Source organism: Canis lupus, chromosome 12 (genome assembly GCF_003254725.2).
Source record: "Canis lupus dingo isolate Sandy chromosome 12, ASM325472v2, whole genome shotgun sequence".
NCBI classification, from domain to species: Eukaryota; Metazoa; Chordata; class Mammalia; order Carnivora; family Canidae; genus Canis; species Canis lupus.
In genome coordinates, this window is record NC_064254.1 from 51148736 (window position 1) to 51169367 (window position 20632).

Sequence of the window (20632 nt, forward strand, 5' to 3'; positions counted from 1 at the left end):
AAGCCAATCTGAAAAGTATATGATATTCCAGAAAAGACAAAACTATGGAGATGAAAAAAGCAGTGGTTGCCAGAGGTTGAAGTTAGGGGAGAGATGAACAACAAGCAGAGCAAAACATGATTTTTAGGGAAGTGAAATATTCTACATAATACCATAAGGATGGTTACATGTCATTATAGGTTTATCCAAACTCATATATATAATGTACAGGACCAAGAGTGAATTCTAATGTGAACTATGGACTCTGGGTGAGGATGCTGTGTCAGTGTAGGTTCATCAAGCGTAACAAGTTTACCACTACGGTGGGGGATGTTGATAAAGGAGAGGCTATGCAAGTGTAGGGGCAAGGGGCATCAGAGAAATCTTTGTAGTTTCATTTCAATTTTGCTATGAACCTTAAGCTACTCTTAAAAAGTTGTCTTAATAAGTACATAAATAAAGGGGACACACAAGTGAATGCAAGTGACTTTTTACACCTCATCACCCATGCGAGGGCAACACAGACACATTATCTCTATCTGTAAGTAAAAACCACAAACATGTCATTTTGACATGTCAAAGAACAATGAATGACAACATGTTGTCTGCTGCTTTTCAGCCTTTGGATTGGAGGGTTAGATATAGATATACCCATCTGAATTCCAACTCTAATTTATTTGCTAGGGGATCTTAAACAAGTTACTTAAGTTTCTTTACATTTTACTTTTTTTCTTTTTTAAAAAATTTTATTTATTTATTCATGAGAGACACAGAGAGTGAAGAGAGGCAGAGAGACACAGGCAGAGGGAGAAGCAGGCTCCATGCAGGGAACTGGACATGAGAGATCGGGGTCTCCAGGACTGTGCCCTGGGCTGAAGGCGGCGCTAAACCGCTGAGCCACCTGGGCTGCCTAATGTTTTACCTTTTTTCCATCTGCAAAAGTAGATATGTAGGATTGTCATGAAGATTAAGTCAGATAAAACATAGGATATACAATCTTAATTCAAAATAAAGTCTTCAAAATAAGGTCTTCAAACTGTTTGTCGTTCTAATTTTCATAGAGTGGAGTAAAGGGGTAAATTCACAATTTATTCCTAAGCAATCAGATCCTAAATAGAGGAAAAAAAATCCAAGAGTAACCTACATCAGGTCACATTGCCACATACATGTTATTTATAGACCAAACAAAAGGCAAATTAATGTTTTGTGTTATGTGTCCTTATATTTGTAAATTCTAAGTTTTGAATTATAGCAAGGCATAGACAGAGTCAGGAGATGTAAGGATAGAAGAAGAAAATAGTGAAAGAGAGAGAGAGAGAGAAAGAGTGAGAGAGACATACCTTGGACATCCTGAGTAAGTCATCATGAAGGTCCCATCTTATAGAAGAAAAATATCCTTAACTTCTAATTACACTGCAAATTTAGCCTTTAAATTTGCCAGAGCAAAAGGGAACACTAAATATTTTCATTAAGAGTAGTATATTAATTTCATTCTTTTTGACTCCGTGAAATCTACCATAGTTTATTACTTGGATTGTTTCATTATACCTTAGCTGTCTCCCCTTAACCCTTCTTGATTCTTCTGAGCCCTTCTCTGTAGGTACAGTGATTCCCAAATTAAAATGTAATCACCATCTTCCCTGCCTAAAAACCATTGCTTTAAGAATAAAGAACATTATCATTAAAATATGTCTTTGCATTATATGATCCCTGCTGTCCCTATTTCCTCCTCTCCTTTTTGTGTTCAGAAACATAAATTATATTAAAATGTTCTACTAATTATTTTAAATATTTATGAGAGTCTGGTACAAATGACACTGTCAACTTATAGAGTTAGCCAGGGCACCGAACTTAAGCAAAGTTACCCAAGAAAATGTTAAAATTTGTTCCTTTAGGGACACCTGGGTGGCTCAGTGGTTGAGCGTCTGCCTTCAGCTCAGGTAGTGATCCTGGGGCCCTGGGATGGAGTCCCACATCAGGTTCCCTGCAGGAAGCCTGCTCTTTCCTCTGCCTGTCTCTGACTTTTTTTGTGTATCTCTCATGTGTATCTCATGTGTATCTCACTTTTTTTGTGTATTCTCTCATAGAATCCTAAAAAAAAAAAAAAAAAAAAAAAATTGTTCCTTTACCTTAAGGGACATGCACTGTTTGCCTTTCAGCTTTAAGATTTTTGCATTCCAAACGGACATGCTTATTCCCGAGGCCACATTTAGTTGGAACGGCTTAATCACATTAATAAGTCAGATCACTGGATCCTCTTCTCGGAGAAGTCATATATAGTCTCCTAGGACCCTCATTCCTAGTTTCTTGCTTATTTCTCTGTGACACTGAGATCTATTTGATAACTAACCAAATAAAACAGAACTAGTAAGATTCAATCACTTTGGTCAAAGGTTTAGTCTGGTCCACACAGGAATTTGATGTTGAACTTTCTCTATTTCAAGATCTTAATAAAAATGTGAAAACTTCAGGAGAATATTTTAAAAAAATAGAAAATTTTTTAAGTTTCTAATATAATTCCAGCCTAATTACTGGAAGTAGAAAACAATTTTAATACCAATAACATGTAGGAAAGTATAAAGCATAATAGGATATCCATAAGTAAGACGGATTAGAGTGGGTAGCTATTCGACTATACATCTGGTGAAGGTGGAATTTTAAAAGAAGTGGATAGCATTAGATCATTATGTGTCTCAGGGTGTAATATCTTGAATGCAAATTTTGAATAACTCGGATATGTGGCCAAAACTGAAATAAGCATTTTTCTCTTTTGAAAGGCACAGCTGTGGTATTTAAAGATGAGTTATAGAACTTGGTTCCAAAATATATGAGAATTACAGCCAACAGAACTTCAAAACATAAACCAATATAAATATAAGGAAGGCATCAAACATTTATCCTGTTTTTCCTATATGAACTATAGAATTGGGTAATCAAAGTGTAGATGAAGGAAAGTGTCTCATCCTAAACATATTTCAAAAAACACAAGAAGAAAGAATGACAGAATTGCAATTTCAACATTTTGCAAATTCTAATTAATTAAAGGATTCAGGGATTAAGGGCTTCTAATTTTATCAAAAGAAACAACTGGCCATTAAATACCTCCCATGATCCCTCATGAGGAACACAATACTGGCTATAAAGTAGATTTGGAGAAAAAAAAAAAAAAAGCTAGTCTTAGTTTGACTAAACCTCTAGATTCAATTACAAATTTGGAAAAAAAGTAGTGGAACACAGTAAACTACAGAAGATGCAATCAGCAAGATCCAGCCTGTGGAAAATTATAGGATGGATAACTGGGTTCTTTAATAAACATTTCAGGAAAGGGAAGTGATGGAGGGAATCCTACAGATTAAAACAAAAATACTTAAAAAAAATAAGCAAAACTAAACTTTGATGTCTATCAAAACACAGTTGGATGATAAAGTAAGGAGGTAAGTTACAATAAAAGTCTAGAGAAGTAATTCAGTAGAGAGAGAAGGGGCTGTGATTAGGGGCTACTTAGGGACCCCTGGTGCAGCTCATGAGGTTTTATTCCTTGACATAAATGGTGTTAACATGAGTATTCACCTTTTGATAATTTAGTAAACTACACATCTGTTTTATGAGGTTTTCTTTGTTTCTTATTTGAGAATAATAATTATTTTTAAAAAAATTGATACTAAGACCAGATGGAGGAAATAAGCTATTTTGATATACTCTATAATTTGGACTCAAATCATAGAATGAGTTAATCCCTTTAATTGGCAAAATACTGAGTACCCTAATCCCTAATAATCTATTTTGTTTCAAGAGTCTGGGTGTTTATGAGATGTGACATAGCTCTAATACTTGTTTTAATGTGAAATTACTTTGTGCTTCCTATTTTTTTATCTCTTTAATTAAAATGAATATTCATTAGTTGAATTTTTAGAATTTGGAATATTCATTGGGATAGATGCTGGTACTAGGGATTAGAATGGAATACATGCATAGATTGGTGGGGTATTAAGATTTTAAATATATTCCGTGTATCTCTACTGAGAATTATAAAAATTATCTTCAGATTTAATATCGTACCTTAACCTCTTTACAGAAATGCAACATATAAGTGCACAGTGAGCCATAACAATAACAATCATAATATATCCTGCTGCCAAAATAAAACCATGGTCAGTTGACCAAGACTGATGAATTTGTTTACAATGGAAAGACTGAGATAAATAGAAGCCTAAAGGAAACTGTAGAAAGAATAAAAGGTAGGTAATTTACCACCTTAAATATCACAGGAGTTCAGGAAAGCTGAGAATGATTAGGTACGTTAAACATTACTAATCTTTACCCAAATGTTTTTCACCTAACACCTATATCACTTAAGACACAAATGGTCCCAAACATAGCTGGATCCAGTGACATGTTTATATAACAATTTCAAACTTGATATTTTATACCAAAATTAAAAATAAAATATGGATGTCTTTTAAGCAGTTTTGATTAATAAAAACTTCTTTCATGAGGAAAATATTTCATATTTAAAAACAATTCAAAGAAAGCTAGTAAGTTCTTATTTTTCCTGTAGCCTCTCTTCTGAAAATTATCTCAACTCGGGAACCCTTTAAAATATGTATATGGCTCTACATGAGCAAAATTCTCCATAGACATTTTTTATTTGATAAATACAAGCCCAATACCTCCTAAGCCAGAATAATGTATTTGGTCAGAACAAGCACAGGGAAAGAGAGAAGGAAGTCGGTTTATAAAACCCCTGAGTTACAAGCCTGGGGAGTGGATGGGTGAGGAGAAGGCTGCTCGAATCCCACATCAGATGTCATCAGCATCAATAGGTAACCCAAGCAGGTTTGCTTGTGCCCAGCAAGTTGCTTCAATTTCTGAATACAGGGCCTCTATGACTCTTGGTCTTATTGAGCCCTTCAGAAAATGGCCTATTTTTCTTTTTTAATTTGGTCTTAAAAGGCACGATCTGTCTTAAGCAACATTTCAAAAGAAATGTTTATGGCTCCTCTGGCATCCTTCTGTTCTTTCCAGACACTCTTCCATCTTTGGAAAATCCCTTCTCTCAGCTTCTGTTTTCAAGACACTCATGCTGACATGCTTTAAGATGAGAAAGTTTCTTAAAATAGAGAGAGACACACACACACCCTGGTAAATCACACCAAATGAATCATCACTTATCTTTAAGAAAAGACCCTTAAAACCAGGGTATTATAGATCAGGTCATAGCTAACAAGTCTTAAGGAAGAAGAAATAAATGTTAAAGAAAAAAATCAAGATATTAGTCATGAATAGCTTTGAAGGTTGCTTTCATTTTACTTCAACGTAATAGGTTATTATTAGTTATATTAATAAAGTAAAATTATTAATGTCACTAATATCCATGCTAAAGAAGATAACTGCTATGTCCTAGAAATCTTCTCTGAGTTATTGGAGTTGTAGAGTTCCTATTCATTAAAGCTATTCACTAACTAGTTTTATGGCTGGCGAATGTGAAGGTAATTAATAGCTGTGGATGTTGTGGGACAAGTGTGCCTTTTATTTGCACATTGCTCCATTTCCCACTCTTTTTTGCTCTGCTTAATATTTTAGGAAAATATTCTTTCAAGCTCCTTTGATAGCTGGATTTTGATAGTTCTGTAATGGGTATATAGAAGGAGGATTGGAGGTCAGGAGATAGTTTCTTGTCATTTCTCTGCCCCACAGCCTGCAGAAAAGCTCTACCTCCCTCATGGCCCAGATCCCACTGGAGCATCCTAGCCACATGGCCTGGGTTCCAATTCCAGCAACTCCACTGTCTGTCACTCGTCCTTTAGCCATTGGAATTTTCGAGCTCCCTATTCTTGCTGGTCTGGATTGCCTATTTGCAATTGAGGGGCACCTGTGTGGAACAATTAGTTAAGCACCTAACTCTTGGTTTTGGCTCAGGTCGTGATCTCAGAGTCAGGAGATCAAGCCTCATAGTAGGCTCCATGGTCAGTGTGGAGTCTGCCTGAGATTCTCTGTCCCTCTCCCTCTGTCCCTCCTGCTAATACTCTATCTTGAGTAAATAAACAAATCTTTAAAATAATAATAAATAAATATATCATCCAATTGTATTTTCAGTTCTTTCTTAACTCTTATATCTAAATTATCTAAATATTGGTGAATTAAATTCTCTACACTTTGAAAAACCTATTTGTTTTCTGTTCTCTGGAACAGAACCAAAGGGATGCAGGAAGAATTAAAACACCATGCACTATCCACATTCAATAAGAGGTCTGAGCATGCACAACTGTCAAGATAACTTTGAAATCAGCTTATTTTTTGTTCCCATCTTCCCAGTCTTGCTGTAATGCTCTGTCAGCATAACCATAACACCTTGTTAGGGAAGAAGAAAAGGTGGGGTGCCTGGGTGGTTCAGTCAGATAAGCATCTGCCTTTGGCTCAGGTCATGATCCCAGGGTCCTGGGACTGAACCCACATAGAGCTGCCCTTAGGGCTCCCTGCTCAGTGGGGAGTCTGCTTCTCTCTCTACCCTCCCCACTTTTTTTTCTCTCTCTCTCAAATAAATAAATAAAATCTTTCTTTTTAAAAAGAAAAACAATGGAAGGTGGGAATCCCACATGTAGTGTTTCTCCCCACAGCTTTGCACTGTATGCACTCACATATAAATCATGGGGGAAGATAGATTCCAGGCAGCAGTAAAGATTTGATGGAATAATCTCAAGGCTCTGTAAATAATTCTTTTATTTTATTTTATTATTTTTTATTTTTTTACTTTTCTTTCTCCCCCCCCCCTTTTTAGAGGGAAAGGTGCAGATGGGGCAGAGGGAGAAAGAAAAATCTCAAACAGTTTCCACATCCAGTGTGGAGCCCAAAACAAGGGCTCAATCTCACAACCCTGAGCTCATGACCTGAGCCAAAATGAGGAGTTGGTCACTTAACCAACTGAGTCACCCAGATGCCCCGCCCCCCATTTTTGGGTAAATATTTCTTTATGAAAGAAAGAAGAAATAAAGAAGAAAGAAGGAAAGAGGGAAAGAAAGAAAGAAGAAAGAAAGAAAGAAAGAAAGAAAGAAAGAAAGAAAGAAAGAAGAAAGAAAGAAAGAAAAGAAAGAAAGAAAGAAAGAAAGAAAGAAAGAAAGAAAGAAAGAAAGAAAGAAAGAAAGAAAGCACCTATTTAGAAAGAGTCCTATTTCCAATTTGAAAACTTGGCTGTTATTACCAAAAAGAGAGAAACTCTATTGAATGCCAGAAAGATGGACTAAATCAGGTCAAAAGACTTGAATTCAAGCCCTAGTGTTAATCTTTACTTCCTGTCTGAACACAGAAAGCCAGAAATTAGCAATGAGCTTCACTTTCCTCATCTGTGGAATAGAAATGGTAACGATAATGCCTATCTTACAGAGATGCCCTAATATTTAATAGTTACACTCACCTTTTCAGCTATGTGGGAGTTACTTCTACCTTGAAAAGGAGATCTATTTTGCTAGCGGTCAGGCAATCACTCTCAATGCGTCTGCCAGCCTTTCTGTGAGAACAGAGCAAGTTGCAGAACAAGTTAATGAGATTTTCGATATGCAAAGTTCGCCTCAGATTCAATGGGGGTATCACGCTAAAGAAAAGTGACAGGAGGACCTTGAAGGACACTGGGAGATCAGCAACGAGAGTATCAGTAATAGGATAGTAGGAGACTCTAAAACAAGGAGCTTGGTCTCATCCAAGGTTCTTCGCTTTGCCCAAAAATCTAAGTCCAAATTCCTAATTTGGAAAAAAAAAAAAAAAAAGTTAAAGGGGAACTAGAGTTTAAAATAAGAAGTGACCAGAAAATGTAAGCTCTCCTCTTCCACCTGCACATTTATAGGGATCTTGGTGAGGACTGCAGCTTGACTTGAATGAGGCTTGATTCCAATTAACCCTCAAAGAACAAGGAAGTCACCAGATTTGTCTTTATATAGAGATAAATTTTATATGGGAGAGCACATGACACTGCACCACTAGACAAACCTCATTGTAATGAATGTTTTCCTCAATTAATCTGTAATGGCGATCACAGAAGCTTTCCTTTGTTTAAACCTTGCATTAGATAAATGTTTCCATTTTTAATTCATGATCATCAGGCTTCTCTTCAGTCTAACCATTTTAACACAGAGTAGATTACAGCGCCAAACCCTTCTCCATACTTGTTTCTTAAAGAACTAATCAAATTAAAGTACCTGTAGGACACTGACGGTGCCATAATCTAATCAGGCAGTTTTCCACCATTACAGTTAATTGTATCTTCGTTTGACAAGAGCCACTCAAATAAGTATCCTCTAGATGTCATTTTCAGAGCAGATCCTGTTTTCATTCCCTGGCCTTGTATTGGTTAGGGGTTGTTCTGCAAGCAGTGTGTTTGACTCCACATCCCAGTGAAAGCCTGTTCCAGTAATTGCTTCATTAATGGAAGATTGCTTGATATTGGATATCTTCATGTAGTTTTAAAAGTCTCCTAAAAGCAATAAGTTCCTTAGTGATATCAAATTTTACCATCATTGCACCTGTAATAGAAAACACATGTAAAAAATAGTGCCAATCCTATCTCTGTATAAGAAATGCTTGTCTTAATTAATATGCATTATTTTGAAGGAAAGCATCAGTTCATGTATAGTTTGTTAAAATAAGTGTGCTTTGCATTTAGATAAGTTGTAACTCCATGAAAATGATGCTTTGACTACAATGAGCACCACTGGAATTTAAATGAACCCCCCACATTTTTCCTTATTCATTTTTTCCCCTTAAATACAGGCAAATACATGATGTGCTATCATATATTTCCCCAAGTAACTTTCTCTGATAATATTTTTTTGAGGAAGATCAAGAAGCAAAACACAGACTTCATTACTGCATTTTCTACATTTCACACGTTCTTTTTGAATCACGGTAAAAAAACATGGTGATTTTTCCCTGCCTAGTTGAAAGATACATCTAAGTATAGTGATATTTGGCATTTTAATATTTCTTATCAGCAATGCCATGCCACCAAGTAAGCCTGGTTAACTTTAAAACTGTTTCATGTTCAGAATCAGCAGATCATGGGTATTACTTATTCTTTTGTTCATTTCGTAGTGATGTGAGATGACAGCCATCCTTTTTTGATGGAGTAGTGGTTTTCCAGCAAGGTTAACTGTCAGGAGCATTCTCTAATATGAATTTGGCCTTTAAAATTCCCTGTAAAAGATAGGAATAATTCCTATGACAGAAAACTTCCTTTAATAGATTGAAATATATTTATATTTCATTTTGGAAAAGATTAAGCCAGAGGTATGCTTGGGGCTGCAGCCCGCTAGAAACAATACATTTAATGTACTTAATTAGAATGGCATTTCATAGCTTCATAGCAATTTTCTGTCTCTCTTCTCTCCCACCTTCATCCCCTTCTCATTCTTCATGCCAAGATTTATTTTTCTTTCCTTTACGAGATTATGTCATTTGAAATGAGTAAATATTTGCACATCTTTTATGATTGTCAAAGTATACAACACATGTTTGTGAAGCAGTCATTAGCGAGGTACATGAATGTCTGTTAAGAAATACTGACACATTTTGAAAAATAAATCCGAGTAGCATATCACATCTTCTAATGAAACAGCTCCCCAGACTACGAATGTTACAGCAAGATATAGAATTGGAATGCAAACCATTTTGTACTGTGGGTCCACTTCTAGTGTCTAAGTAACTGTAAGTATATATAGTTATATATAATATAATCTATTTTCTATGCTAAATACATGTTCTCACATATTTGAAATTAATATCTTATGTATATCATCAGCAAAAAGATTTTCTTTTAAAGAATTTATTTATTTATTCATGAGAGACACATGGAGAGAGTCAGAGGTATAGGAAGAAGGAGGAGAAGCAGGCTCTATGCAGAGAGCCCAATATGGGACTTGATCCTAGGACTCTGGGATCACACCATTAGCCAAAGGCAGACAATCGCTGAGCCACCCAGGCATCCCAGCAAAAAGGTTTTCATCAGGAAAAAAAAATCATAAATGATAATATATCTTAACTTTCTCTTAGCACAAGAGTTCAAATATTGTTCAGTAAGTCTACATGTTTGTCCAGAAAGCTTATACCCCAAGCAGTGCATCTCCTTTCTAGTTATCAGGATAACTTATGCTACTTATCTACAAATGTGTGTACCTTGTAGTTTATTATAAAACTCGTATCAAATATAGTCTCAAAAACATCACAACTTCTTATGACATATTTAAAAATTTAGTTTTTCTTACGTACCTCACTTCAGTAACTTTATATTGGGAGAATTTCAACTCGGCTTGAATATAAGATTCATTCACATTTCTATTGGTCACATATTGATTTAAGCTATATCTAGGATCTGATATGGTCAATGGTACATTCTGAAGTTTTTGTTTCTTTGTTTAGTTCTAAAAAATAAATTTATCTTATAAGAAAAACAATGTCTCCAAAGTTCTTGCAGATAAAGTACTATAGCTACATTGTGAAAAACAGACATCATAGAAAGAAAAATAATCTAAGAAGCAGAGGGGATGAAAGATAGAATATATATGGTTAACATTTGAAATGGGAACAGGAGTCAATGAGGCAGAGAGAGATTCAGAAAGTTACTTCCAGAAGAAGCAGAGAAAGTTTTCACATTGCCTCTAGTAAGATTATGTCAAGGAACCAAGAGAAAGCTAATATCATGCCTCAAAGGGGAACTGGATGCATGGTCTAGAGAATGAAGCTCTTGTACATGTTGAGGCAAGTGTCTGGAATACTTTTTTTTAAACTAAAGTATAAGTGACATGCGACAGTCAGTTTTAGGTGTATATCATAGCAATGTGATATTTTTATACATTATGAAATAATCCCCATGATGACACTGGTTATCATCTGTCACCATACAAAATTATTATAATATTATTGATTATATTCCCTATGCTGTACATCATAGCTCCATTGCTTACTTATTTTCACACTGGAAGTTTGTAACTCTTAATCCTCTTGACCCATTTTTCCCAATTATAAAGTCTTACACCCTTCATAGTCATATGGAAAAAAAGAATCCTTCATTTGAAGACTTTATACTAGTTGAGGTAGATATGAGAGAGATAGAGAGAGAGAGAGAGAGAGAGAGAATGAGAAAGAGAGAGAGAGAAGGCTTTCCTTTTGGACCAGCAGTATTTTTGGAGAACAAAATGAATCAAGTCAGTTTGTATTGTTTAGTCACTACATCTCTGTAGCTGCACTGGATACAGTTTTCTTGGCAAAGAGTTTCCCTCTCAGAGGAAGCTCATTGGATGGCCATGTGTCTTTATTTCACAAGCCACTCCTGCCAAATTGAAGAATGGAGCCAGTTATTTTCACAAGCAGCCTCCTTGAGCATGATTAAGGTCTCATGCATGTATCACAGATATGTGAACCAATCTGTGCTTCCTCACAGGAAGAAACAGATGCTCTAAATTAGCCTTGAAACTGAATTGGAATTTATGTTCATTATAAAGTAAAAGCACACCTGACTAATTCATTAAAACTTACAGAATGTTGGTGAAAGGGGCAGTGTTTAGGTGTCATTTGTAAGGTAACTGATAATCTTTGTTCTCAGATATATTCCTATTTTCACATTCATGGGTATAATTTCAAAGATAATCTCTTTGAAATCATTGAAGTATTCTAGAATCCTTTATTTTAAAGGTTAAAGACTTATATGTGACAATTTAATCTAATAAATAAACAGCATCGGCAGTGCAGAGCTCAGTTTTCATGTGCATCTTAGAATCCGTAACTTCTTTCCTGTTTTAAAGTTAAAATATATATACACCCTTAAAGTGTCAAAAGCTTATATTCCCCTTCCTACCATTATCCTCTAAATCACCTCTTGCTCTCTGTTTTTTCTTGTCATCGTGTGTTCCCCATGTATGGCAATATCAATGTAATGTCTTTTATCATTTTTTTCTCCCTTCACTGCTCACTATCACTGTGCAGATCAAATACATCTTCATCTGTGTAAATTGTTCATCCTTAAATTTTGTTATTTCCTTTGCAAGTGTAGCCTACCTTTGATCAGTGAGGGGAATGAGTCTCTATCACCTTCTAACATAGTTTTTTAACATACTCTTCTAACATGTTTTTTTTTTTTTCTTTAAGATTTTATTTATTTATTCATGAGAGACACACAGAGAGAGAGAGAGGCAGAGTCACAGGCAGAGGGAGAAGCAGACTCCCTCCAGGGACTCCCTCCAGGGAGCCTGATGCAGGACTCGATCCCGGGTCTCCAGGATCGGGCCCTGGGCTGAAGGCAGCGCCAAACCACTGAGGCACCTGGGTTTCCCTAACATAGTTTTAACATTATGGGGAGAAGGGTAGTTTGATTTCATATCACTCTATCTTCACTGTAATATTTTTTCTATCAGAATCATTTGTTGTTTAGACTTAAAAAAGCAAAAAAAGGGAAAAAGATCAGATTTTTCATATTATCTCTATGATTCATTAATTTTATAGTAGTAAAGATGATGTGGCAAGTCAGTACACTGAAGTACTACATACCATCAACTTTTAACCTTTCTTCTTTATATGATTTTAAAGATTCAGATTTTATTTTATTAATTTATTTTTTATTTTTCCAACTTTTTATTTAAATTCCAGTTAGTTAACATACAGTGTAATATTAGTTTTAGGTGTAGAATTCAGTGATTCGTCATTTAGGTACAACACCCAATGCTCATCATCAAGTGCTCTCCTTAACCTATCTCTGTATAACTCATTCTCCAGCCTACTTCCCCTCTGGTAACCATCGGTTTGTTCTCTATAGTTAAGAGTCAGCTTCTTGGTTGGCCTCTCTTCTCTACCTCCATGTTCATCTGTTTTGTTTCTTAAATTCCATTTATGAATGAAAACATGCTTTTTGTCTTTCTCTGACTGACTTATTTTGCTCAGCATAATATATCCTAGAACCATCCCAATGTTGCAAATGTCAAGATTTCATTATTTTTATGGCTGAGTCATACTTCATTGTACCTATACACATCATCTTTATCATTCATCATCGGCGGGCATTTGGGCTGGTTCCATAATTTGGTTATTGTCGATAATGCTGCTATAAACATTGGGGTGCATATATCCCTTTGAATCAGTATTTTGTATCCTTTGGGTAAATACCGGATTTTAAAAATACTTCTACTAAGACTCTAAATTATCAAATAGTCTTTTGCACCCAGCTTCTTTTACATAACATTATATCTTTGAGGTTTATTCTGTTATAACATATATCCATATTTTATTATTTTTTATTGCTGAATAGTATTCCATACTTGGGTATACTACATTTCGATTATTCATTTAACACTTAATGGACATTTGGATTTTTTCCAGTTCTTAGCTGCTATTAATAATGTTGTTGTGAACATTTATACATATCTTTGTATGGACATACGTTTTCATTTCCTTTGTGTAGATTCCTAACAGTGGAATTTTTGGCTTAAATGCCTAGTTTATGTTTAACTTTTTAAGAACTGCCAACTGTTTTTCCCCAAAAGCTGTACAATCTTGTATTTCCACAAGCAATGTAGGAAGGTTCCAGTTTTTCTATAACTTCTCTAATACTTGGAAGTTGAAGTGTAGAAATCCTACTTCCTCAAGACATTTGCTTACAATCTATGACTTATCATTGGTTGAACATTTAGCTATGCAGACATAAAGGTTGCCCTTGGGAAGCTGGGCTTAAAACTAAAATCAAGAGGAAAAAATAAACAAACCTAGAACAAAAACATCAATGACCACACATTGTAGAGGAGATATATTTTGCAGATTTAATCCAGACAAGTAAATAAATAATCAAAGAAAAATACAAGCAAGCAGACCAAAAAACAAACAAACAAACAAACAAACAAAAAACAATAGATTGAAAAGTGCATTTAAAGATCAGGGGTTTGTTTTTGAGGATCTGTCTCACTTTCATTTACTGCTGGACCCTCTGTGTGTGTATGTGCAGGTACCTTTAGCCAAGGATGTATGGGTAACTTTGACTTACTCTGATCTCTGCAGTATATATTAGATTAGGATCAACCTGAAATTTCTTAAGTCCTTGTGGTTGTCACACCTTCAGGAACTCTCAGTTAAATCATTCACTCGTGGGATCCCTGGGTGGCGCAGCGGTTTGGCGCCTGCCTTTGGCCCAGGGCGCGATCCTGGAGACCCGGGATCGAGTCCCGCGTCGGGCTCCCGGTGCATGGAGCCTGCTTCTCCCTCTGCCTGTGTCTCTGCCTCTCTCTCTCTCTCTCTGTGACTATCATAAATAAATAAAAAAAAAAAAAAAAAAAAATTTAAAAAAAAAAGAATGTTTAAAAAAAAAAAAAAAAAAAAAAAAAAATCATTCACTCGTCTGCAGGTCTCTTGTTTGCCCACACAATACTGCAACCTATAGATCACTGAGCTTCTGGCTCTCATTGTTGGCTTTTCCACTTTAAATGACAAGGCTCCAAATCAATTGAGTGCTCTCTTCTAGTGGGATTAAAGGTGCTGCTTGTTCAAGACCTGTTCTACTATGATTGAACTTCCTCACCAACAGAACCGGGGGAACGATGTTAGTAGTCTCAGGGAAGGATATCACAGACTCCTGCGGCTCTTATGCCAAATTTAATATTTTCATTTATAAGTTCTCCTTAGTTTGTTGTATGCCTTTGATTTTCAGAGTGCCAAAATGTGGTTTGTTTTCTGACAGTTTTGCCCACTTTCATAGTTGCTTTTTGAGAGAATTTGTTGATGTCTTCACTCCGTCATGCCAGGAATGAATCCTCTGGGTTCTTTAATCTTTCCTCAAACACATCTCCTGAAATCATCTATGAAGACTTGATCCAAGTAAATTACAGTTAAATATGGTAGAAAAAAAATATGTGTTTACCTCTGTATCCTCTTTCCTTAGGAACAACAGTAAAATAATTAAACTTGGGGTGCCTGGGTGGCTCAGTTTCTTAAGTGTCTGCCTTCAACTCAGGTCATGATCCCAGGGTCCTAGGATGGAGCCCTGTATCAGCCTCCCTGCTCAGTGGGGAGACTGCTTCTCCCTCTCCCTCTGCCTGCTGCTCCTCTGTTTGTACTCTCTCTCTCCCCCACCCATCAAACAAAACTTAAAAAAAATTATAAAATAACTAAACTTATCTAAAAGACTAAATAGAGAAAGAGACAGGAGATAACAGCAGATAAGTGATATCAAGGGGACATTGGAAGATGGCAGGTGTATGGACTCAGCAGGTGACAAAAACTGACACTCTAGACTCCAAGGCAGAAGTTAACAAGCAGAAACTAATTTTTTCTACAGAACCTACAAGATTCTCAGGATTTTGAGGGGCCAGATAACTGGAACCCAACTGTCCATCAATAGAAGTGTGGATAAATGGACTCTGATATGATCTCATAAATGAAATAGGCATCAAGCAAAATGAAGTAACTATAATAGGAAATATGGATACATTGTATTAACATGTACATGGAATGAAGGAAGTATAAGATGTTATATAGAGCTTTAATTCCTTATAAAATTAAAATAAACTTAAAAAATATACATATGATCATATGTATATCATGAGTAGCAAACTATGGCCTGAGGACCAAATCTTCCTGTATTGGTATGGTTGTTCCTTGAGCTAATAATGTTCTTATATACATAATTGTTGAAAAACACATTTCAGTATCAATAATACAGATTTATTGGAACATAGTCAAACTTACTAGTTAATTTACATTATACCTAAGGTTGATTTTGCAGCACAATAGCAGAGTGAGTAGCTGGGACAAAAACCACATGGCCCACAAAATTATATTCAGCCTTTTACGGGAAAAATTTGCCAAACTTTTGTGATATACATTACACACACACACACACACACACACATATACACACATGCATGCAATACATGTACATACACACTCGTATATATGCACATATAAGGATATTAAACATAAGTGTATGGATATTAAACATAAGAGTATGCATATTTGTAATTGCATGTAATATATTTAAATGTATAATGTAAATTTTTTTTATTTATAAACATATAGACATTTATAATGGCTAGAGATAACAATTATTACATGAGAATCAAGGAAGTAGTTGCTTCAGATGAGGAAATACCAGGAAATGATGGGGGAGGGCCATATAGTTAGATGTAAGTTATTGTCAAAGGTTTGGTTTTTATGTTTGTGTGCTTATTTACGATAGATAGATAAATAGATAGATATATAGATAAACAAAAGGCCCATGTATGGACCAAAGATGACAGTTTTTCATAATAAAGGAATATGATTAACCCAGTTATGTGCACCCAACAACCATTAAACGTTTAAACATTTTCTTCATAATTAGCAAGCAATCAACCCTCTCAATATCCTTGCCCACCTCATACAACTTGTAAGTTACTTCTCCCATCCAATAAAAAGACTGAAGTTTTACTCTTTCAATAAATGGAATAAGAAATATTTGGTGTGGCTAATGTTAGGGAAGAAGAACCAATTTGAAAGTGGAAGAAATAAGGGAATTGGCCTTTTTTTTTTTTTTCTACTGATTTATCAAACTTTTTGTTCTCCAAACATTGAATTAATTACTCTCTGGCAAAAACTGACTAGCATTCCCTTATCCAACAACAAGAAATCCTGTAGATATGGACACTTGGTGGGAAGGGTAATGTGTTAATATTCTGTTCTTACATTAAAAATTACCAGAAACTTAGTGGCTAAAACAACACAAATTTAGTAAAATGGTGCAGCCACTGTGGAAAACCAGATGGTGGTTCCCCCCAGAATTAAACATGGAACCACCGTAATATCTTCAAAACCACTTCGGTGTATATACCAAAAGAAGTAAAAACAGGAACTCAAACAGATATCTGCACACCTATGTCCTTAGTAATATTATTCACAATAGGACTGAGGTCTACTTGTCTTGCTAGCTATCAACTGGAGACTACTCTAGTCAGCTGGAGACTGCTCTCAGCACTAAGAGGCCACTCAATTCTTTTCCATGTGGTCTGTTACTTCTCACCAAATCTCTCATGTGCTTCAAATCTCTCTCCTTTTCATGCCACCATGAAATGGTGGAAATGGCTTGGAGGAAATGGCCTGATTTTAAAAAGCTCAAAAGATTACCTTAGATTCACCTAGATAACTTCCTCTTTTATTTTATTTATTTTTTCGTAATTTCCCCATTTTAAAGTAATGGGTTTTTACCTTAATTACATCTGCAAAATCCTTTTTGCTATATAATGTAACATAAATATAGGAATAATATCAGGGAGTAGAGACTCATGGAGGGCCATTCTATAATCCTGCCTGTCACAAAAGGAGCGTCTTGCAAAGAAGTCTAATTCTCTACCTAGCTCACCGGTGGACCAACCCTGCCCCACACATAATACTTCCAATCAAATGTTTAATCCTCATAGAAAGTGTCACTGAAGATATGAGGAATGAAAGAAACAAAAGAAACAAAAGAAAAAAGATTATTTAAATGCATTGTAGAACACAGAAGCAGTGAATGAAACAGAAGAAAAAAAACTATCTCATAGCAATAAAAGGACGAAATTATTTAAGACCAATAAAGTTCCTAAAACCATAACTGGAACATAAAGTGTTCAATAGATTTTTTGTTACTATTAAAATGATCATTTTATTACATTTATGAAATAAGAACATGGCACCATAAAAAAGAGACCAACAGAGAATTCATATATACATACACACACACACACACACACACACACATACCTAAGAACATAAGTATGTATATGAAATAGGTATATTTCTATCATGCATATATATACATATCTAACATATATCTATGTTTATATATGTGTGTGTATATATATACACATATCTAACATATGCATATACAAAACATATTTAAAGAAGGCTTGGAAGAAAAAAAAGCTGAGGAGAAATTACTAAACCTATATGTAAAAAGTAACAACAACAATAACAAAAACAAAACAAAAAGGTGACCAAAAACCCAGAAGTTTGAAGATAAGGACATTAAAGAAACAGTCCAGGAAGTATAAACTAAATAGGAATTTCAGTAATAAAGAAAAGAGAAAACTAAGAGGGAGAAATTATGAAAGAAATAATAGCTGAATATCATCTATATTATTAGGGCATGAGTTTCCATGTCAAAAGATTACAGCATGTTATAATCAGCATAGAAGCATTTTAAAAGATCCTTTAAAATACCCTATTTCATTAAGATTCAAAATTCCAGGAATATAAGAAAGATGCCAACATTTTCCAGAGAGGAGAAAAAGTGGAGCAAACAAAGATTTGGGAAATCAGAATAGCATCAGATATATGAGATATAATACTGAAATCTGGAAGAAAATGGAATTATACTTTCAATTTTGGGGAAAAAATTCTCAGTTAAAATTCTATATTATACCAGAAGATGAAACAAAAGTGATGGCAGAAAGACATTACATGCATACAAATTTTAATGTTTTATACATCCTTTTCCAGGAGGTAATAAAAGTTTTGTTTCATCGATATGAGGGGAACAATGAAAAAAGAGAATAATGTGGAATCAAGGGAGATTGTCCAGCACAGGACAGAAACAAAGGAACTTTCTATCCAAAGGTAATTTTAGGAAGACAGCTGGACTACTGTGCAGCTCAGTACTATAGATTTTATGGGAGCTAGGGGACAGTGGGCACAGGACAAATGTTTCCACTCCCAGGCCTTCCTTAAATACTGAAACGGAAAAGATTTTTGATGTGATGATATAAGGTGGGATTTTTTAAAATTCTGAGACTAAAATTATTTTACATAAATACAAGTTAAATTAACAAGTGAATATATCTACTCAGCATGCCATTTTTTGCCAAAAAGCCCACATTTTTTGCGTGTTTTTTTTATTTCCCAAGAAATTTTTTCTCATTTGTACTACTAGCTATGGACCATATCCTTCTCTGATACCTGGGTATTGTGGTGGTTGATGTGTCATTATTAATTTAAAAGCAGGATATCACAGGTGCAGATAAAGCTTCAAATGTTACCAGCCTTAAACAAATTAAACCTTTAAAATCTCTAGAAAAAAATCTCATTCAAACCAATTTTATTTAGTCAGAACACTTAATTTAATCAAAATTTTCAGTTTTATTTAGTGTAATGTTTATTGATCTCTCTGAGCATTATATTTTTGTGAACTCTGCATTTTTCTCTGGATATTTTATTTTTTATTTTATTTTTTTTTACAAGTTTTATTTATTTATGACAGACAGAGAGAGAGAGAGAGAGGCAGAGACACAGGCAGAGGGAGCAGCAGGCTCCATGCAGGGAGCCTGACGTGGGACTCGATCCCAGCCCTCCAGGATCATACCCCAGGCTGCAGGCGGGGCTAAACCGCTGTGCCACCAGGGATGCCCTCTCTGGATATTTTAATAACAATTCTTATTCTACCTTTTATAAGTAATTATACTTATACATATGCACATGTAATTATACATGCACATATGTACAAAAAACATAAATACCTACCATAACATATGTTGACTCAAATTCAAAGGCAAAGAGTTGGCACTTGGGAAACTTAGGGTGAATGTCCAGTTGACAATCTGCAAATATCATCATGTACTCTCGAAGAATATTTTCCAAACAGTCAAATCTGTTTTCCACTTCTTTCCAAGTTGCTGGCACTTGTCATCCTCCTCCAATAAACCTAAATCCTTTTTCCATTCACCTGGCTCAGTATTCCCTGACAACATTTTCTGTCCAGCTGCAAGAAATGTTGCCTCTCCCTATTGCCAATTATTTCCTCAGCCAACACATTTCCCACCATCACTTCTTTACAATACTTTGCACTTATGTAATGCTTTCTTAAGTAGGCTCTCAAAGTTCTTCCAAATATACTACCTCATTAGTCTTCTTGATAATTTTATAACGAATACAGGCATAGACAAACCCAAATTTGTCAATGAATTGGATTCTCAAAAGTCATTTGGATTGTTGGTTGTTTGGAACCAGAGACAAAATACCGAGTTTGGGTCTCAACATAGTCTAAATGTGCCTCCATGCATGTGTAACTGAAGTATAGTTCTACATGCGTGATGCTACATGGATCACCTGGTATGTTTCATGATGGTTCTGCAGGATTATGAATCAGAATGTCCAACTAGAGATTCTGGAAAAAACATTTTCCTCTGTTGACTTCCTGGCAACAGTCTTTGGAAATTCTGTATTCAACACCATCCAGTCCTAATCTCTAAACCACATCATAGGAGAATTTGGAGAAGGACTGATCCAGGGTGCTGGCAGGATATGGAAAAGGAATGTGGAAGCAAAAAGATAGTAGTGAGCTGCAGAAGATTTGGAGCTAGGTTTTTAGCTTATGAGTTACTTTCTTCTTCTTCTTCTTCTTTTAACTTTAAGTTTCCCAGGGTTTGGACTTTATGAACTATTTTCACCACCAATTTCTTGACAGTTTCCATGAAGGTTGCTCACTTCCTTGGTACATTGTGAACTAGAAAACAGTTATGTACTTTCTATCTTCCTATTTACCCCACAAAAAAATACTGAAGATAGTGTGAAATTTTCTAGTAAATATTTAAAACTTTGAAGAGATAAAAACAAATTTCATCAAGGGGAATGCACAGCTGTATATGTATGATGGTGGTCATGATATAGGTGAAATATTGGTATA

General features: G+C 35.3%; 1 long non-coding RNA gene across 2 annotated transcripts in view; it reads right to left on the reverse strand.

Annotated features, from left to right (window-relative positions):
* Positions 1–20068, reverse strand: part of LOC112658697 (uncharacterized) — a 47058-nt gene extending 26990 nt beyond the window's left edge. For both annotated transcript variants that reach the window (XR_007401508.1, XR_003135903.3), the window contains exons 1-3: positions 19471–20068; positions 8169–8492; positions 7391–7483 (exon numbers count right to left, since the gene is read on the reverse strand). This is a non-coding gene — a long non-coding RNA (uncharacterized LOC112658697). The remainder of the gene's footprint in view (positions 1–7390; positions 7484–8168; positions 8493–19470) is intronic.
* Between the last annotated feature and the right edge of the window lie 564 nt (positions 20069–20632).